The sequence below is a fragment of the Panicum virgatum genome, chromosome 5N (genome assembly GCF_016808335.1).
Source record: "Panicum virgatum strain AP13 chromosome 5N, P.virgatum_v5, whole genome shotgun sequence".
Taxonomy (NCBI): Eukaryota; Viridiplantae; Streptophyta; class Magnoliopsida; order Poales; family Poaceae; genus Panicum; species Panicum virgatum.
The window spans coordinates 23,059,053-23,070,656 of NC_053149.1; the positions used below are offsets into that span (position 1 = coordinate 23,059,053).

The 11,604-nt window shown below is 44.7% G+C and overlaps 1 non-coding gene across 1 annotated transcript; it reads left to right on the plus strand.

The window, feature by feature from the left end:
* The first annotated feature begins 193 nt into the window (after positions 1 to 193).
* LOC120677037 lies at positions 194 to 300 on the plus strand. Its single transcript, XR_005676102.1, has one exon. It is a non-coding gene; the product is annotated as a small nucleolar RNA R71 (small nucleolar RNA).
* Positions 301 to 11,604: the final 11,304 nt, after the last annotated feature.

The following is an 11,604-nucleotide window of genomic DNA, read 5'->3' on the forward strand; positions in this document are numbered from 1 at the left end:
ATGCATTCCACCCTTTGTTCTGGGCTGGGAACGCTCCTCATTCCAGCCCTGGTTGGAGACCATCTTTTCAATTAAGGCCTTAGCCTTGGCAATTGTTAGGTCCAGATAGGCTCCTCCAGTAGCGGCATCAAGATGGGCTCTGGATGTAGTCGTTAGCCCATTGTAGAAGCTTTGGAGCACGAGCCACTCGTTCATCCCATGATGAGGATAGGTGAGTATGTATTCTTGGAGTCTCTCCCCAGCTTCTGGGATGGATTCCATCCCCGTCTGCTGGAAACTTGAAATTCTTCCACGCAGGGCATTTGTTTTGCCCAACAGGAAGAATTTTGCGAGGAATGCCATGGAACACTTGTCCCACGTGCTGAAGGCTTCCTTGTTCTTATAAAACCACTGTTTTTCTTTCCCCATGAGGGAGAAAGGAAACAGACGGAGCCTGATGGTGTCAGCCGTAACGCCCCGTATGGTCACGGTCTTGCATAACTCTAGAAAATTCTGGAGATGGGTGTTGGCATCCTCATTTGGCTTGCCATAGAATGGACTAGCCTGCACCAAGTTTATGAGGCTGGACTTCAGCTCAATGTTCCAGTCCCCAACATCAACGTTGGATCCAGTTGCCACATTGGCAGCTGAGGGGACGGAGAAGTTGCGGAGAGTCTTCTCAGCCATGGGTTCGGTTATTGTTGATGGTGCTTGAAGAGCTGGTTCGCTTGTCGACTGTGAGAGCGATGTCAGACCCTTCTCACAAGCTTCTCGGGATTTTCAACGATGTTTATTGGCAAGGACAAACCAGACATACACTACCCTGTTTTCATCCAATTAGGAGAAAACAAAAAGATAAACACATTAGCCTGCATAAGCAGTAGCTACCTCGTACTCATATTGCCAGGTTTATTTGCTTAGTAAAATCTCTACACTGAGTGTCATTCCCGGCAACAGCACCAGAAATGCTTGTTGGCATTTCTTAGCGCAATCACTAGGAATGGGGTTGTTAAGCTCGTCCCTAGCAACGGCGCCAGAAATGCTGGGTTGGTATGTCTTAACATTTACAAAAAGATCCGCAAGCACACGGATATACCGTTGTAGCATTTCACCCGGAAGTATTCAGGGTATCGTTATTTATATTTTTCCCAATGGATGACTAGGTTGTGTAAAGATATTTACTAGTTACATAACCATGACATTATGAAACAAGGTTCAGACTGCTGATTATACAGGGGTAAGTGATAAATAAAGGATAATCAGGGGTAATGTGACACACACAGACCAGCCAACTCTAATGAATAAAGAATAAACAAGCACACCTAATGTTAGTGGGTGTCGGTGTTTACCGCCAAGCCTGCTCAGGAATACCCTTTGCAGTAAGGCTTGTAGGTAGGGATCGACGGCTCTGGAACTCGATGGTGCAAGGAACACAAAGATTTAGACAGGTTCGGGCCACAAGTTGAGTAATACCCTATGTCCTGTGTGGTGGTTTGTATTGCCTTAGGTGTTGATGTGTTTCGAGGGGGTCCCTGCCCGCCCTTATATATCTGGGGGGACAGGGTTACATGGAAAGTCCTAGCTAGTACAGTTGGAGTCCTACTACAACACAATCGGGTAGTTTTCTTGTACTGCAGCTAGCTTCTATGCCTATTCGGGTAGTTACAAAAGAGGTAAGGTACATCCATGCACTATCCCTTACTCTAGAACATTCTACGCCTGTGAGCAGTCTCGCTGCCCCGGGTCTGACAAGCCCCCGAGCTCTTCGTAGCCGAGTCCTGTAGGTGTCAAGTACTTCTGAAGATGTCTTCGAGTTTTCTAAACATCTCATCGAGTACTTCTGAATCTTCAAGCGAGTACCTCGAGTAATCTTCCAAGTACTTCTGATTGCTTCGAGGCTGTGAGATGCTCTAGCCCCGAAATCTTGATCATATATGGTGCGCGAAGTACTCGCGCTCCATATGGAGTAGTCCCCGAGCCTTAGGTTGAATCGTAGAATCAGGCTGAGGGTCACTTCAGTCTTTTTCTTCTTCTTTATTTTTCAAAAAATTTGAAAAATAAAACTCTGATACATATATTCCACAGCCCCCGAGTCTTGAATTTAAATCCCTTCATTTAGATTTAAGAATCAATGTAAACTCGTGGCAAAAATAAAGACTTCCCTGAAAAGAAAAGAATCAGTTGGCATCCTAAATATTCACGAAATTGCCATCAGATGCCCTATAAAATCGGTTGAAAACTTCTAAGGGTTTTACCCATTTGCAGTCTTGGCCGCCGTCATACTCAGATTCACATTTGCCTCTTCTCAGTTAGATTCCAAAAGCCCCTCTCGTAGCCCCCGAGCTAAGACTCGTGACTTTGAGATGGCTCCCAAAAAGAACAAATCCAAGGTTGAAGAGGAAACTGTCGCCAATATGTCCACAGGTTGGCGTAAAAGCAAGATATCCGAGTCGTTGGTGCAAGAATTGGAGAATATGGGTCTTCTCCAATCCCAGGGTGTGATCCAATGGCGCGCTGGTAAAGGGGAAGATTACCATATGGAAGGTACCCTTGAGACTGTTATGTTCCGTGATTTTGTGGAACATGGTCTCGCTCTTCCTTTGTCGGAATTTTTCTATAAACTGCTCCAATTTTGGGGAATCCAATTACATCATCTTACTTCCCAATCCATCTTGCATCTTTCGATTTTCACTCATTTCTGTGAGGCATTCCTTGGAATTTTTTTCCCATTTCCACCTTTTTCAACATTTCTTTTTCCTTGTTCCTGTCCCGAACGCCACCAATCCTGCCGTTGTCGGGGGATGTGAATTGGTACTCCCGCCTGAAACTCGAGGCGAGTACTTGTCTTATGATCCAGCGGGTAAAGGAGCTGAATGGAAAAAGTTCTGGTTTCATGTTGGGAACTTTCAATCCCCGCTTCCAGAAAGGATTGCTGGCGCCCCCCAAATCCAAGAAAGTTGGTCGAGTAAAGGACCTGGTGGCAAGCAAGTTGAAGCCATTCTTCGTGTTATTGCCACTGTTAAAAACAAAGGAGTCACTGGAGATCATGTGGTCTTCTCATTTGTTAGTCGCCGGGTGCAACCTCTCCAGCTGCGAAAGCATCCTGCCTTTAGATATGAAGGTAAACAAGATCTCACCCGGATGTCTCCAGAGTCAATGTCTCAATCTGAAGTAATCAAGAGGTGCTGCAAAGTATTCGACAACTTCGACAAGTCTTTGACACTTTCAATTCTCTTCTGGGCACAAAATCCTCCCGAGAATGCCTGGGTACATGTTTTGAAAACCATGTCGAGTACTTGTATTTAATCATTTTTGATCTTTTGACTAATTCTTGGCTTCTTTCTATAGAAAAATTATAAGTCCTGGTATTGTATGCCTCCGACTTCTGTAAATGCTGATTCTGGTGATAGCAAGAAACGGAAGACCACTCTCGGATCTTTGTTGCAGAGAAAAGTTCTTCGTCTTGATGCCGGCCAGTAAGTATATAATATTCTGTTGATTTTATCCTGTTTGCCTCAGCTTTCTTATTCAGAATCTTGCTTGGCTAGAATCCCATATCTTCCGGCTCATGAAAAAGATCAAGTTCAAGACTTCCGCAACTGGATGTCGAGTGGTTCGGAGGGAACTAGTCGATCATCCTCCGAGTCACCTATAATTGGGTTAATCGAGACCCCAGCTGCCAGTTTGCCAAGTGTAGACGCAGCTGAAAAACCAAGCGAACCGAGCCCTAAAGCACCTGATCATGCTCCTGCGACAGCTAAAGGAGCATCCAATGCTGGTGGATCCAAAAGTGATGGGGCTGAAGGGTCGAAAGGTCCCTCCGTTCGATTGGTTCCCTTCCAGACTATGCCTCAGTCAACCCAGGAAGAGTTGGGGAAAGATTTATTCGATGATCCTTTGTTGACTGTAGACAACATGAAGAAGCTCGCAGATTGTATGCAATGGAGCTTTAAATTTACCAAGGTGAGTCTCCTGCTACTACTTGTCATCGTCAAGTAGTAATCTGTGTCTGATCAAACTTGTCTTGTATGTTACAAGATGTAGCCAATCGATCTTTCCTAAAGTCTCATGCTCTGTATAAGACTGTAGACAACCGAAAGATCTTGGAGGAGCAGAAAACCATGATTACCAAACGACTGGATGAGTCCCTTGCTGCTCGTAATAAGATCTATGAAGCAAATCGACAACATCATCTGGAGATTTGTGATATGAAGCGCCAGATCAAGAATCTTGAAGAAGAAAGATCAAAGCTTCAGGAAGAAAATTCCAAGCTTCAAAAGCAACTACAGACTTCCCAATCCTGTAAGTACTCGATCTTTTGTCTTGATTTTGCTTTGTCAAATCAATTACTGAGATATCTTCCCATCAGGTTCTCCAGAAGACCATACTCGACTAGTAGTAGTAGCTCAAGCTCTTGTGGATGTGATTGATTCTGAGGAGGGGTCGTCAAATAACAAGTCCCTGGTGGAGCTGTTGACACCGTTTTTTGACACGTGTCAAGGAAGATGATTTTTGTGAAGGGAAGGTGGCCGATTTGGAAGAAACCAAAAGATGCACAGGGTTGGAATCGGCCGATGGAGTTCGTCCGATGGGCCCGAAGAATTTGCTTTGAAGATGCTGATCCGCTAGCTTTGGTATCCGGCCGATGGAGAGTTGCCGATGAAGTCAAGGAAGGAGAAGAGAATCCGGACTCTACAAAAATCTTGATGATTCGGTTGTAATATTTTAAGTAGTTTATCTTTTAGATAGTCTTTTCTTTAGGGTCAAGTAATGTTTGCCGTAATTGGCTAGGACTTGATAGTGCTAGGCTATATATATCAGTTGTAAGGGACCGAAAAAACTTGATACACATCCAATACAACAAACTTTACAATTCCTTTGCACTTTTTTGGTGACTTCGCCTTTTCTTTTCTTTTTTCGATGAGTTCTTTCAAGTTGATCAAGGACGCCTCACATTCGAGCGACTTGATTTGCTGGTGAGTTTTCGTTTTACCGAGTATATTTGGGCTTTAGCTACCGGGCGCATCGCTGTGGCTTCGTTCAAATCTATTCAAAAGTTATCGAGTTTATCTAGGCTTTGACTTCCGGGCGCATCGCTGTCGTCTCGTCTAGATTTATTCACCAATTATCGATATCGGCTAGATTTGTATGTTTTCCTATGCTTTTTGGCCATTATCACATATAAAAATATGCTAGATCGGCTTTAGGTTTTGGAGTAACACTTTTGTTATCTCAAGAGCCGGTTTAGATCTATTTTTAGCTTCACATCATCTGAGTTACACATTCGTAGCTTAGATCTTGTCATACACACATGATCGGCTGTTCAAAGCCGATTTTGAAGTTTAGTGTATCGGCTGATCCTGCCGATACGCTCGTTTACTACGCGCTTGCATTTAATATCTTTTTGTCGTCTATAGTATCGGCAAAGCTTGCCGATACGCCCATCTGAGAGATATTCGGAATCCCAGCCGATACGCTCTCGAATTTGACTTTGTTTTCTCCCTTGTCAATTTCAGGTCAAATTGACTGGCACACTTGGTTGACTTTCCGTGACTCGGCGAACAGTTGCCCTCGGATTCCAGTGTGTTGATTTTTGCGTCAACACATCTTTTGGCACGCCTGGTGGGACCGAAAGCTTCAACATGATGGAAATCATAGATAAATCTACAGTTAGTGAAGAGAACTAGATTCTTGTTCCTGAAGACATGCTCAAAGAAGAACAAAAGAAGGAATATGAAGAGCTTGTGGAGAGATTCAAGCGTGAATGCCTCAAGTCGTACAGCATCAACAGATCTGGTGAGGTGATCAAGAAGTTTAATCTTCCATCTTTCCAGCCATTGACAGAGGCTCAACGTGAAAGCAAGATGATAGACGCAGTTGGCCAAGCTGTGGTACAAGCCTTCATCAAGAGTGCAACAGTCATGGGCAACACGGTGCACAATGCAGTGGTCAAGACTTTTGCTGAAGGCACGTTATCAGGGTGCATGGGTCCTTGCTATATACAACCAAATCAGATACAATATACTCCCTTGGAGGTGTCTATGGCAGCAGCCCTGTCGGCTCAAGATAGCCAGGCAGGAACAAGCAACAATCAAATTCCACCCCAGATGACTGCTGCAGCATCGGCGGGTACAGCAGATCCTATCTTCTCAACCACACCGCCAATTGCTACAACTGTGCAAGATGGATCTGCGTCTGTATTTCCTAAAGGGTGGAATCCTGCTACTGGGTATCGTATGCATCCAGATTTCTTTTCTACGCCACCCAAGATGCAGTTTAATGTGTCGGCTTCTCAGCCGATAGCCTCTCAGCCTGATCCATCGGCCGTTCAGCCGATGGGTACATAGCAGGATGCATTAGCAACACAGCTGAATGCACAAGGCGCATGGAGTCCACAACAGATGGCACAAGCTAATGCATCGGCGCCATCGCCGATGACCCCACAGCAGTGTCTTGCTATCCTGCTCCAACCTTAGTCTCCTTCAGAAGTGTTATTGTCGCAATCTCCGCATCAGAAGGGAATCAACTGGGTATTCCATAATCAAGCAACTGGATAGATACGGTATGTCAATGTACCATACATGGATATTACTGGTCAGCAATCGGCTAACAAATCAGCTACACAGCCGACGATGACTCAGCAGATACCCAATCAGATGTTCCAGCAAGCACAACAGATGCAATCGACTGGACAGCCGATGAACCATGTAGCTCAACAACTTGCGATGATGACCAATGCAGCGAGTACGGTTTCCCCTCAGCAAATGCCAATAGTTGAGCCGCAAGTTGATTGGAGCACAAAGATAGCTGAAGTGATGAGGGAGCAGTTTGGTTTGAGGCCAAAGCAACAATCTGTTATGTACAAGACTCCCTATCCTCCGGTTTATGATCAGATTCCTCTCCCACACAAGTATAAGATGCCTGACTTCACAAAGTTCTCAAGGCAGGGAGAAGTTTCTACGATGGAGCATGTTAATAGGTTCCTTCTATAGTTGGGAGACGCGGGCAACCATGATGCACTCAGAGTCCGTTTGTTCTCCTTGTCTTTGTCTGGATCGGCATTTGCTTGGTTCACCACTTTGCCGGCAAACTCCATATTATATTAGGCCGATCTAGAGAGACAATTTCATCAATTCTTCTTCTCTAGGATTACTGAGTTAAAGTTGACCAATTTGACCGGCTTGAGACAAAGAAACGATGAATCGGTTGCTGCTTTTATCCAAAGGTTCAGAGATGTCAAGAACCGATGTTACAGTTTGGTTCTGTCCGATCAGCAGTTGGCCGATGCAGCATTTAATGGGCTCTTGCCGCACATTAAAGATAAATATGCATCACAGGAGTTTGAAAGTATTAGCCAAATCATGAGTCGGATGATAGGAGAGACTCGATCCTATGAGTCCAAGAAGCCTTTTCAGAAGAAGATCTACTATGTGGAGTATTCTGCTAATGATGAGTCTGAAGAGGAGCAAGAAACGGTCGCATCGGCTGAGTGGATACAGAACAGTAAAAAGCCGGTGACGTGTCCATTTAGAAAGAAAGAGCCTGAGTTGTATGGGTTTGACATCACCAAAGCCGACAAGATCTTTGACTTATTATTGTCGGAAGGGTTGATCAAGTTGAAGCCATATCACAAGATTCCATCGGAGGACGAGCTCAAGAATATAAAGTACTGCAAGTGGCACAATGCCACATCGCATGATACAAATGAGTGCAAGGTCTTCCGACAGCAGATTCAGATGGCTTTCGAACAAGGGAGATTGAAATTTGAGGCTCCCAAGAAGATGATGAAGGTCGGCGGACATCCTTTCGCCACAAACATGGTTGATGTGGCCAGAGATGAGGGTTCTCCTTAAGCCAAGATTCTGACGTCGTCATCGGCCAAGAGATCTGGGGCTGTTGATCCTAAAGCGCAGATAGCGGCTGATGAGGTCAAAGGAAAGGGTCCGATGAAGGATGTTGGACGTTCATTGGCACCACGTAGACGTGTAACGTCTCAAATGCTGTTGAACAAATTTCAGCATGATCGTGAAAGGCGGCAGCATAGAGAAGAAGAGGAACGGCGCGAGCAAGATCATTGGAGGTGTCCTTTCTTTGTCTACTGCTGGGAAGAAGGGTTGACATTTCCATTGGCATATGATTGTCCCGAATGCAATGGTCAAGGCAGCCGATCATATGAAAGGTCACGTCATGAGCCCTATCGGCATGAGCGCACTCCTATGCATGATCGGCTAGTGTTGGCACTCCTTAAGTACCCATTTTATCCCTTGGTTATCCTTGATAATGGCATGTATTTAATATCAAAATCACTAACCGTCCTAACCCCGGCCTAATTATTGGTCATTTTCACATTTGCACATATATTTTGGAGGAACTTCATTTTTGCAGGTTTTTGGCCTATTTTGGAGCATGAAATGACGAGGCCCATGATCGAGTGCTAACACAGAGAAACACGAAGGCCAAAGCCCAAAGGAAGGACCAAAGCCCATGTTGATTCGAAGCCCATTCATGCACATCCATCCTCCAAGAGAGCCCAAAGGACCAAGCCCACGAAGATGAGATCAAGATACTTCGGGATTAAGCAAAGCAAATGAAGATTTAAGGAAAGATTCTCTATCATATCCTTTCCTCGAAGATATCTCCAAGATAACGACGTCCAAAGGGGTGCAATCGTGAAGGAAATAAACTCTAGAAGATGCGAGGAGTCTACACGCGAAAGATGAGACCGAGGAGGGCCCGAAAGAGGGTAGGCCGGCCAACCTAGGCCCATGAGGCCGGCCGGCCTAGCCCGTTTCCGAGGCGGTTCAGCCTCCCCTTCGACCGGTGGCTTCCTCGGCTCATAAATAGCTCGCACCTTATTCAACTCGCGGCATCCATCCACCCAGAACTCGACAAAACCAAGGGCCAAAACCGGAGGGAGACGACGGCTGCCGCAAGTCTTCGAAGTTGTCTAGGAGATGGCTTAGGCCGCCCCTAGCCGCCATGGCCTCCCTGCGTGGTTGTACCATGGTGGAGTTCATGAGCTAGTTGGAGTCGTCGATGGTGTGCACTCGGTGGTGATGATCCAAGCGAATCTATTATGTGAGTAATGTCTTCATGTCATCCGATCTATTTAGCGATCAAGTATCTCCTGGGTTGACTGCTTGGGAGTACCTCTTTTGTTGATTTCGTTCTTTCTTTGGTGCACTTGTTCTTAGATCTATTCTTAAGATAGGTCACTTAGGGTGTTCTTGTAGCTGTGGTGGCTAGGGGTTCATGCTGGACATACCAAAGAGGTTCGACACATCTTCGTGCTCTGAAACTACTCTACCGATAGGGAGCGCCGTGACAAGGCGTGACCTATGTTAGATTGGGGTTTCGAGGGTCAATTTAGAGGTCGCGATTTAAAGAGGCTTTGGATGAGATGCATGTTGTGCTTATCGTTTAGCTAGAACTACAACTAGAATGCGTGATAGGCTTAGCATACCTTCGGTCATGCTTTATCCTTACCAATGTTCATGAATGAGATCAACCTTTGTACATCATTCATATCTATCAAAGGTTTACCCTTTATATGCAATCAATGCTTCATGTTAGGATAGATCCATTTGATTAGATGGAAAACCTTAGGTAGTTCTTTGTCAATCCACGGATTGATAAACCTTGGAGGAGTACTCTAAGGGAAAAGCTACCATGATCCGTGTGCATGCGGTATACAAATTGGGGCACAAAGGAGCGTCAACAAGCTTTTCTGGCGCCGTTGCCGGGGATCGGCAACACGAACCCTAGGGAGATCTATCTATCTTTTTGGACTAACCCTAATTTTATTATTGCATATATCCTGTGTTTCTTGTTTGTGTCCATGAATGCAGGTAAAACCCTAGACACAAAGCGATTGAGAAGTTCTCAACGTCCGTACTTTGGCAAGTCCAATCTCACTCAAGCAAGTTGATGGCTACGTGAAGACCCGCTCTTTAGTGGTAGGTGCTAACTTTTGTTAGTGGCCCAGCATCTGCTATCGAGTCCCCACTCTCCAAAGCAAAAGATGATAAATAAGGTACGCCGCCGTGTCAATTGATTTTAAAGACTGAGGTTTTTGGGAAGAATTGTTTGTTCAAGCAATAGGTATGAAGCATTTCCGCGAAGAAAATCGTGTGATCGGATCATCATCATCTCCAAAGTGCTGCTGTTGTGATGAGATTTTCGTCCATAATCAGAGAAGTACCATGAGAGAAAATTGTATATTGTAAAGCTCCATCAAGTCTTCTTTCCAACGCATCAAGAATCGTGAATTTTGGAGATCGGTGTGAAGAGTTATGGTAAAATCTTTCAACGCTGCGCGTTCTGAAATGTCTCGGGACAGAGCGTAGTGCCGGAGTAAAATGACCATAAGTTCTTCATCCGGAGTCTATTTGGGATCAATGACCACTCGTTGAAAAGGTAATTTCATAAGGCTTTCCATAGAGTAGAATTTTGGTACATGTTCTGTGCAGGATGATCAAGGAATTCAACGAAGAAGAGGCAGCAACAAACAATGGAGAAAGTGATGACGATATTGCAAGATGTTTGGAGGACCTTGTGCACAAAAATTGATGATTTAAAGTTGACCAACGCTGGAGGCAACAAGATTAGAGGAACCAGGATGCCATCTCCATGGGATGCTCAAGAAGCTTCTAGTCGAGTACAATCAAAGAAAGAGACCGCTCTGATCATCGACACGAAGCACGGGGGTCTCCTTCGATCCCGACACCTTAGGCAAAGCAAGAACTATGGAGACAGACCATTGGAGCCATGCTACTCGCTGGTGAATCAATGGTGATGATCTTGAAGCCAAGGATGCACAACAAGATGCTCCGAAGACCACAAGATCAAGATCATCGACATCTTCGGATCGATTCGTAAGAAGTCATTGTTATCATCAATATTCTGCTCGACCTCAGAAGAAAATTGCAGTATATTTTTGGATATTCAAAATCCCCATGAAGTTCCGGTTCCAACGAATCAAAAATGAAGTCAATCGAAGTTTCCTACAAGAAGTTATGGCCAAAACATCAAAGGTCGTGCACTCTGAAATTTTCTGAACAACACGCAGCGTTAAAGTAAAACGGTCATAACTCTCTCGTTTGGATTCCGTTTAAAGTGAATGACCACTTGTTGGAAAGGTAATTTCATAAACTTTTCAATAGAGCTATATTTTGGTATATATTCTGTTGAGTATACAGGAGAGATTCTACGAAGAAGAGACAGGAGCAACACGATGAGAACAAGATAGAGAAGATGACTGACAACAATGAAGGGGAGCTTGGGTGATGCTTTCATCAAGCGTACATGATAAAATTCAGAGGCTTGTAGCAGAGGAAGAACCCCAATAACATTGGAAAATGAAGGCACAAGCGGTCGACCTTCGACAAATGAAGATGTTGCAAACAAACCACGACGGATTACAAGAGCGCAACAATCAACACATGGAGACGTGAGAAGCAAACCACGACGGGCCATGAAGAGTGCATCAAGATGACATCTCACACAAAGCACCACAACTCCAATGAGTATGAAAAAGCTCCGAGGCTAAGGTATACATTGAATTCTCAAGCTTCTATTGGTTTTGTTGATAATCTTTAAAAATCTCATGCTCGAACCGATAGTCGG